Raw genomic sequence first — 10,433 nt, forward strand, 5'->3', positions numbered from 1 at the left:
TTCATAATGTACTTTAAAATGTACAAAGCATATATTAATATATTCACATATATTATCCAATTTTATCCTCTGAGAAAACCTTGCAGAGTAGGTCTTATTACTATATCCATTTTACAGACAATTGAGGATGATATAGGTTAAGTAATTTGCCTAGGGTCAAAGCTAGTATGAATTTGAGGTTGACAAACTCAGTTCTTTGTGCAACACTTCATTCACTAAGCAACTAGGTGGTGCAGTGAGTAGAGCACTGGCCCTGGAATCAGGAGGACCTGAGTTCAAATCTTGCCTCATTTACTTACTATCTATGTAACATTGCACAAGTCACTTAAAACCAATTGCCTTAAAACATCCTGGAGCAATACTACTGCTAGGTTTATATCCCAAAGACATCCCCCAAAAGAGAAAAAGACCTATTTGTATAAAAAATATTTATAGCAGCTCTTTTTATGATTGCTAAGAATAGTAAATCAAAGGCATGCTCATCAATTTGGTAATGGCTAAAAAAACTGTGGTATATATTGGTGATGGAATATTATTGTGCTATAAGTAACAACAAGCAGTTTGACTTCAGAAAGGCCTGTAAAGACATGTATGAACTAATGTATAGTGAAGTGAACACAACCAAGAAAACATTGTACACAGAGATAGCAATATAGTTTGATGAAGAACTGTGAAAGATGACTATTCTCAACAATACAATGATCCAAGACAATCCCAAAGGACTACTGATGAAACATACAATCCACCCCAAAGAAAGAACTGACATTGATGGAACAGACTGAATTACTCACTTTCTTTCATTTTTTTTTTTAATCAAGTTTTCTTATAGAAAATGACAAATATGATAATGTTTTACATAATCATACATATATACCCAATATCTGATTGTTTGCCACCTCAGGTAGGAGAGAGGAGAGGAAGGGAAAGAGGGATTGAAAAATTAGAACTCCAAATTATAAATTAAAAATGTAAAAATGTTTATTATTTTAAAAAATCATCCATGGCCATTTCCAATCATCCTGATGTATATCTTGCCACTGGACCTAGATGGATCTGGAGGAAGGAGTGAAGTTTTTTGACCTTGCACAGCCCTCCCTCACTTAAATCCAATTCAGTGCAAGTTATGCCTTCATTCTGATGTCATGGGAATCTTTGAGAATGAAGGACAGATAACAACATTCACCATGCTGCTTTCTTGCCCTAACTAGGGCCAGACAATCTCCACTTCCTGTCAGGGTACTAACATTCATGAGAGTAATTTTCTGCCCTCAAATGTCTAGAGACAAGAGTCATAGGCACTAAATTTTAATAAGTTTATGGGCCTAGAATTTTGAGATCAACACACATTCTCACCAATTGACTCAATCCTGGATCAATGAAAGAAGCAAACTTGGAAAGAGAAATTGAAGAGTTATCCTTTTACCAGTGGAGAAACAGCCTAGCTCACTTTGTTTGCAACGCAAATGGGAAGCTCTGAGAATATGGAACATTTCCATTTCAGCCTCTCCTTAAAACTGGGAAGTATTCTTTAAACAAAAATAGTAAGTTATAGTATCTAGTAATTAATCTTTCCTTCCTAGTAAAAATTGAGAGGAAGATGATAGAAAGAAGAATGGAATTAATCACTTGATCTAACCATCACTTCAAGATAATGGCACAAAGAAAAATATATGAAGAATGTTGTGCTCACCTACAATATCAAATATAATAATTACTGTAAGTTATGCAGTCAATGAAACTATAGAGACAGATTGGCCAACCTTGGCAACTATGAGGTACATGGAAGTCAAATTTGTATAAAAATATGGAAAGAAACCAAATTATAGATTATTCTAAGGTGAATAGGCAGGAATTAGAGAGGAATATGTTTGACCACAATCAGGAAATGAAATAACACAGTAATTCTAGAGGTTTTTGTTGTGGTTGTTTTTGTTTTGGGTTTTTTGTTTGTTTGTTTGTTTGTTTTTTTTTATATTGCCATGTTTGTCTTCCACTATATTACATGTCATCTCGGGATAGGGTCTTATATGGTGACTTTTACAACAAGCTCTCAGAGGTCTAAAGCTATAGCATACAGCAAAAGAGCTTGAATGGTATATGGTGTAATGAGAATATCACAAGGGAAGTGGCATGTGATAGACTCTAACAATGGTGGCACTGTTAAGATAGAAACAGAAGTTAGATAGAAAAGTAAGTTCCATTCAATTTCTTACTCTCTTCTTAAACTCTGTCCTCTTTTAAAAGTAGTGCTTCATGCTTTTAAATATATGCAGTCACTGAAACTAGGCTAATAAATTGTTGCCACATAGAGGTCCTATAGTGCCTGCTTTCATGAATATATAAAATGGTTTTAATTAACACATCATTATACGTAAATGCATAAATGTCTTGAGAGACATTTGTTCTAAGTAGGTTAAGCATATTTCTTGCATCTTGTTTACAATGTTAATTTGCTTAACAAGCATTTCCTCCCCTCCACAAGTAGAATAGAGTTAAGATTTAGTATAGCCCTGATTTAAAATATGACCAATTCCAATGGAATGGATCTTGAATTAATAAGATTTTACTAGACCTGGGGATTCTTCTTGAAATATGTGGTAGAGTTCATGTCTTCTGAGGTTCTCTACTTGTACTTCTGTGAGTCTCTGAGGCTTTCCTCCTGGTAACATCAGGAAAGTACCACAAGTGATTACAAAAACAAAACCAAAAAACTCACAGAGGCATAGAAGAGATAGTTTTCTTATTTTGTATAGGTTTTAAAAGACAAGATCATTCATATCCTTACAGGTATAGTTCCCTGTTTTCCATTTTGCATGGTTTCCATGGGCACCATGCATTCAGTGGAGTTCTAGAACTTGGTGATATTTATAGAACATCCCAATTCCTTTAGGGTTCCTAGTAATAAATTCAGGGTCTACTTTATCATTTCAAAGCTAGAGGTCAGCAACACAATGTCATTGTGATGAAAGAGATGAACCCTTCTTATGCTCAGTGGTCCAATTCTCATAATCCTAAAATAAAACAAGAAAGGTAGGAAATTAGGCTTGACTATCAAGTTGAATACCAAAGAAACTACTGGCCCAATTAGTGATCACATATCAGTTTTCATGCACCAGTGTGTTTTGCTTAAGCATCATTACCCCATGCATCATCTGATTTGACTCATATGGTATAAAAAAGGTCTATTTAAGTTCTCTGATTCTCAATATCATCATCTCATAAATGGGAGTAATTATAATTGTAGCTTTACCTGACAGAGTTATTATGAATATCAAAGGAGATTTTATACACGCAAATACATAAAAAACAAAATATATTATAATGATAATAATACATTAAGAAATATATAACTTGTAAGATATATAACATATTATTTATTTATTGAACTTACTGATATTAGTATTGAATTTATTAAAACATTTACAAATATCTTTATTGTTCTTTATAAACATTAAAGTAATGAGCACAGGCTATGTGACAGGCAATGTACTAAGTTCTGGGGAGTCAAAGAAAAGTAAAATATTGTCCTTGCTTTTAAGGAGCTCATAGGCTAAGAGGAGAGATAACATGAAAACAAACTTGTACAGATAAGTTACGTACAGGATAAATTGAAGAAAATTAGTAGAAGGAAGGGATGAGGACTCAGGGAGATTAGGAAAGGCTTTTCATAGAAAATGGATTTTAGCAGCTAAGTGGTGCAGTTGCTAGAGGGCTAGGTCAGGAATCAGAAAGATATGAGTTCTACTATGGCCTCAAACACTTATTTTTTTGTGCAAATCATTTAATATCAGCTTGCTTTAGTTTTCCCAACTATAAAATGGGGATAAACATAGTATCTACCTTGCTAGGTTGTTGTGGGGACCGCAAGTGAGATAATATTTTCATGGCACTTAGTCCATTGCCTGATACAGGGTAAGCATTTCATAAATGTTAGTTATTATTATTGCTGTTGTTATTGCTATTGTTATTATTTCAAGGAAACCAGGGAAACTAGTAATCATATATAAGGAGTGAAAGCATTCCATGCTTGGGGATATCAGTGAAAATGTGAAGATAGAGTGTCTTATTTGAAGAACAACAATGAGGCCAATGTCACTGGCCCACAGTGTATATGGGGGGAAGTTAGGAGCCTGAACCCTGGAAAGGTAGGAGGCAGTTAGGTTTGTGAAGTACTTCATATGGCAAGGTATTTTATATTTACTGATAGATGTGAAAAGGAGGCACTGAACTTTATTTATCTGTGCTTTAAGAAGATTCATTTGACAGGTAACTGGAGGATGGATTGAAGTGGAAAAAAACTTGAGTCAGGGAAACCAGACAACAGGATATTGCAATGTTCCAGGTTTCTATGCTCACATTTATTAGACTTAAAAAAAACATGGGGTGGGGGCAGCTAGGTGGCGCAGAGGATAAAGCACAGGCCCTAGATTCAGGAAAACCTGAGTTCAAATGCAGCCTCATACACTTGACACTTGCTAGTTGTGTGACCTTGGGCAAGTCACTTAACCCTCATTGACCTGCCCCACCCCCACCCCCCACCCCCCGCAAAAAAAAAAAAAAAAAACATGAGGAAAGTGACATAACCTCTCTGAGACTCATTTTCTTTGTTTGCACAATACCTTTTCTTCTACCTAATAGGGCTGTTCTGAATGAAGATCAGTGATATAATGCATACAAAATTATATCTAAACCTGAAAGAACTAAATGGATGCCTGTCAGTGTTATTATAATTAAATTATTATTGACACCAACACCATTCTTCTCATGGCTCATCCTTTTGTAGAAATTATGATATTGTCTTGGGCAAGCCATTATTCTGAATAATTCTTTTATATTTAATGTTTTTGGGGGAGGGCAGGGCAATTGGGGTTAAAAGACTTGCCCAGGGTCACACAGCTAGTAAGTGTTAAGTGTCTGAGGCTGGATTTGAACTCAGGTACTCCTGAATCCAGGGCCGGTGTTCTATCCACTGCACCACCTAGCTGTCCCTATATTTAATGTTTTAAGAAATATTGTACAGGTGAATAAAATATTGCTCTTTATAATCAAATAAAACTTTTGGGATATAAATTTATCTTATGTAGTCTAAATGGTATTATCTTTAGGACAACCAGAATAGCATAAAGGGTAGGGAGCCTGACATATACTTCACTTTATTCAATCATGGTTATGACTTTTTCTGCTACATGTTTTATGCTGAGAGAGCACTGGACTCAAAGCCAGGAAAAGGTATACATTCAAGGCTTACACATTTGCTATGTTATCATGAGTAAATTATTTTACTTCTCAGTCTTCTAGGAAACTATCTAAATGTATGAATTGCATAGAAGGCATCAAATTGCATGGCTAATGAGAGTTTCTTTAACTGAAAGTTCTTTATTCAAGTGAAATCACAGGTCTAATATCTTTTCCTTCATCTTATTGGAAAATTGGAAATTATGTATATTTAATAAGATCACATCTATTAAAGTATTAAGCTTTTATGAATCAATGTTATGGTTGGCTTGTTATATGCAATTTTTCAGTTTGTGAAAATATATTGGCTCCAGTAAGATTTATCCTCTCAATTATCAATGATTTTTGAGTTCTTTATTTATCAAAAAGGTAATGTGACTTAGTGGATAAAGAGTTGGCCTCAGAACCAGGACAATTTGTGTTCAAGTATTGCTTATGGAACATAATAGCTGTGTGACCCTGACCAATTCATTTTTTAGTTTTATTTTAAATAAAACATTTTTTTTCTGACCAATTAAATTCAACCCCTAGTGCCCTAGATGACTCTCTCTTTTTTTTTTTTTTTAGTGAGGCAATTGGGGCTAAGTGACTTGCCCAGGGTCACACAGCCAGTAAGTGTCAAGTGTCTGAGGCCAGATCTGAACTCAGGTCCCCCTGACTCCAGGGCCAGTGCTTTATCCACTCCCCCACCCAGCTGCCCCCCTAGATGACTCTTTAAACCATTGCTATGCTAGGTAATAGTTTTATTTCCATAATCTTTACCATCAAAATCATCATTGTCATATGAATAATCATCATTATCCTCATCATTTTCATCACCATCATTTTCTAGGTGCCATATACTCTCTATACTGAGAATAGACAGCCACTATTGTCCTGTCCCCAATATCACTGGAAAATTTCTAATGGTTCTGTGATTTTCTGGATATCATTTAGTAGTACCATTTTATCCAAACTAAGGAGTTCAGATGGTGGCCGTTATCCAAAACCCAATGTGATTGATGAAATCTATTGGGACAGAGTTAGAGACAAGATGGTGTAGAGAAGCCAGGAAGTTGTCTGAGCTCTCCTCTGTCTCCCTAACAAATGATGTTAAATCAAGACAATAAAAGAATTATGGAGTAACAGAATCCACAAAAAGATGTAACTGTGAAGGACTGTAGGAAAAGTCTATCTCACTTGAAAAAAATGGGGCAGATTATAACACAGGTGGTATCAGAGCAAGTCAGTGAGAGAATCTTAGTCACAACATAGATCAGCAACTGAAGCTCTATGGTCTTGGTTCAGCAGGCCAGTGGCACAGCAGGTCAGCTATGAGGGCTCCAACCCCAGTTCAAAAGGCAAACTCCCATCCCAGGAACCCAGGGTGAAATAAGCATGACTAGACAAAGCCAGCCTAGTGCAGTGGCCAAGCCACTAGCTCTAGAAGCCTCATCACAAAAAGCCAGTGGTAAAAAACCTGTCCCCCAGTGCAAGGAGCTTGGGACAGTGTCTCTTCCACCCCAGGAACAGAGCTCAACTTAAAAAATGAGCAAAAAAGAGCCCTTACCATAAAAAGCTATCATGGTAACAGGGAAGCTCAAACACAAATTCAGAAGAGGACACCAATAGCAGAACGCTTACATGCAAAGTCTCAAAGAGGCATGAATTGGTCTCAGCCCCAAAAGTCTTCTTGAAAGAGCTCAAAGAAGATTTTTAAAATCAGGTATGAGAGGCAAAAGAAAAATTGGTAAAAATAAATGAGAGTGATGCAAGAATAATGAAAAAAAAGGTCAACAGCTTGGGAAAGGAAGCACAAAAATCGACAGAAAAAAACAACTTCCTAAAAGTAGACTTGGTCAAAAAAGAAATAAAGAGTAGAGAGAATTCTGGAACCCATAAACCATGAAAAACAGAAAATAATACCAATGGTACTTAGCCTATAGAAGGGCTAGGTGCTGCAGTGGACAGAGAGCTGGGCCTGGAGTTAGGGAGATTCATCTTCTTGAATTCAAATCTGGCATTAGACATTTATCTGTTATGTTACTTAACCCTGTTTGCCTCGGTTTCCTCACAACTGTAAAATCAACTGGAGGAGGAAATGGCAAATCCCTCCAATATCTCTGCCTAGAAAACTCAAATGTGGTCATGTAGCCAGAAAAACAACTGAAAAGTCTAAATAAAACAATTAGAATTCATAGGATATTTCTTTCAATGACCTGAAGTGTTTCCATGTAGATGGAAGGAAGATGATCTATTCTGTGTTGTATATGGTCCATGTTTCAAAGTTCAAAAACTTTTTTTTTAATGTAAGGAGACATAATATCTATATGCATGTATGTATGTGCACATGTGTGTATATATATGCATATATGTGAATACATATCTATATATGTGTATAATTTTTGCCTGTTCAATGATAAAATAAGAAGTGTAAGCTTTTTGTCATTGCAGATATTTAAACAGAATCTGGATAATTATATGCTAGGGTTAAAGAATCAATTCCTTCATTGAACTGGAAATTGGATTTGCTGACATTTGAATACCGTAGGATATTAAAAAGAATGTTTAATTTAATGTTCAATGCAATTATTGCATGCTTCTATTTAGTCAGTTAAAATTTTGCTAAAAATATAAAAATAGTCTAAATATAATTTGTCTAGAGATAAACAAAAAGTTGTATTCAAAATTGGGAGACGCCCATCAATTGGGGAATGGCTGAACAAATTGTGGGATCAGCTTGGGATGGCACAATATTGTGCTGTGGGAAATGATGAGCAGGATGCTATCAGAAATGCCTAGAGGGAAATACATGAGCTGATGCAAATTGAAATGAACTGTATACAAAATAACAGCAATATTGTAAGATGTTCTTCTGTGAATGACATGGTTATTTTCAGCAATGCCATGATCTAAGACAACTCTGAAGGACTTAGGAAAAATGCAACCCCTCTTTAGAGAAAGAATTGATGGTATCATTTTTGTTTGTTTTCTTTCAAAAACTGACTAATGTGGAAATGTTTTGCATGACTGCACATGTACAACTTATATTGAATTGCTTAAGTTCTTAAGGGGTTGTGGAGAGGAAGGGAGGGAGGGAAGAGAATTTGGAACACAAAGTTTTAAAAATCATTAAAAATTTTATATGTAATTGGGGAAAAGAATTCTAAATAAATAAAAACATTAAAAACAAATGAATGAATGAGTAAATAGATAAACAAACCGATAAATGAATAAATGAATGAATGAATGAATGAATGAATGAATAAATAAATAAATAAACAAATAAATAAATAAATAAATGAATGAATGAATGAATGAATGAATGAATGAATAAATAAATAAATAAATAAATAAATAAATAAATAAATAAATAAATAAATAAATAAATAAATAAATAAACAATGAACAAACTGGGAAAAGACCACAGGACAATAACTGTTTGGAAAAACTTTAACTTTCAATGACTTAATGGGAGAAAGTTATTCTTTACTGAAAAATATCAAATAACTTAGTACTTACTGGAAATTTATTTTAAGCTTTCCTATTTGACGTTATTATGTGGGAAGTGAAATGAATGCTAAGAGGTTACCATAATATCCTTTTACAAATTTATCTGAGGAATGGAACGATATCCTCCTCACTAATAGCTGCCCCTTTAAAAAAAAACAAAACAAAAACGATAACCTGATTTAGAAAAAAGATTGTGAAGCTAACAAAGAATTTTTATAGAGCTAGAAAAATAATAAAATTCACCTGGAAGAACAAAAGATCAAGAATAGCAAGGGAATCAATGAAAAATGTGAAGCAAGGTGGCATAGATGGATCATATTTAAAGCTATCTTATAAAGGGGAAATTATGAAAATAACATGCTACTGGCTAAGAACTAAAGTTGTGGATCAGTGGGATAGATTTGGGTATACAACATTTTTCTAGTATTTGATAAAACCAAAGACACAATCTTTAGGGGCAAGAATGTAGCATTTCACAAGAATTTCTGGGGAGGGAAAGTGCAAAGCCATATATATGCCAGAAACCAGTTATTTGCCAGAAACTAGGCTTTGACCAACATCTCACATCTTATACCAAAATAAGGTCACATTGGATAAATTATATAGATAAAAAATGTGTAAAATATTTTAAACTAACTTGGGGGGACTAATCTGACTCTAGTACCTAATCTGTGGGCTTTCTGACTGGCTGGCTATCTGACTGCTATTAATTTCCTATGCCAATCTGTTAGGGCCTTTTAAAAATTTTCTCCACACTGCTCTGCTCCCAAATTCATAAGCAAACGATTAAGCCTCTTAATTAAATAATCAAAGCAGGGTTTATTTAGGTGAATAAATTTAGAGTTAAATGTAGAAACAAGGATAACAAAAGTAAAATACAACCTATCAGCCTTTAAACTTTCTTCCAACGAACTCGTTTGCCATGCCTGCAACTTTTTTACCTCCTCTGCTTTCTGTACCAACAGACCTTCTTCTAGTGTTGTTCCCCTCACTGAAAAACCCCCTGCTCTATACTCTTGCCAACCCACCTGAAAAGCCTCTTACTGTTGTGAACCCCTGTCTGTCAGCCTTCTCTCTCTTTCTCCATCGCTGTCTTCTCCAACCTCTTTTACTGCCTAACTCCCTGGTATATATCTTCCTTCTTTCACCTCAAACCTCAGGCTGCCTACACCCCCACACATGCCAAGTCAATCCATTGGCTGCACTAGGGCTGTAGCCGGGGGACTCGACCACACCCAGGCTTGAGGGGCCTGTGCCTCCTGCTGCATGCCTGGGGCCTGCCATGGGCTATGTCAGAGGCTAGCTTGCACAAGCCCTGGATCTCTGGGGTAGATCCCCTCAGGGTGGAGGGAGCTGGGGCTTTTTCCCCAGCCATCATACCTGGCATCCTGTAAGGTCCATGGGGCTTTTCTGCTTGGCTGAAGTGGAGGGGGAGGTGCCCCAGCCCTTCTTACACACACACACACACACAAAACCCAAGGGCCTAAGGCATTTTAATCTAAAGGTAGGGTCCCCAAATCACAATAAATCTCCACAAATGTAATATAAGTAAATTAGGATGGCATGGAAAATTTTACCTTTCAGATCTTTGAATAAAGGAAGAATTTTGCCCAAAGAAGAGATTGATTATCACAGAAATTAAAATGGATAATATTGCTTACATTAAATTAAAACTATTTTGTACAAAGATAACCAATGCAGCCAAG

The 10,433-nt window shown here is 35.6% G+C and overlaps 1 pseudogene; it reads right to left on the minus strand.

Annotated features, from left to right (window-relative positions):
- LOC122755098 overlaps positions 1 to 10,011 on the minus strand; it is a 62,200-nt pseudogene extending 52,189 nt beyond the window's left edge.
- Between the last annotated feature and the right edge of the window lie 422 nt (positions 10,012 to 10,433).

Source organism: Dromiciops gliroides, chromosome 4, assembly GCF_019393635.1.
Source record: "Dromiciops gliroides isolate mDroGli1 chromosome 4, mDroGli1.pri, whole genome shotgun sequence".
In the NCBI taxonomy this organism is placed as follows: domain Eukaryota; kingdom Metazoa; phylum Chordata; class Mammalia; order Microbiotheria; family Microbiotheriidae; genus Dromiciops; species Dromiciops gliroides.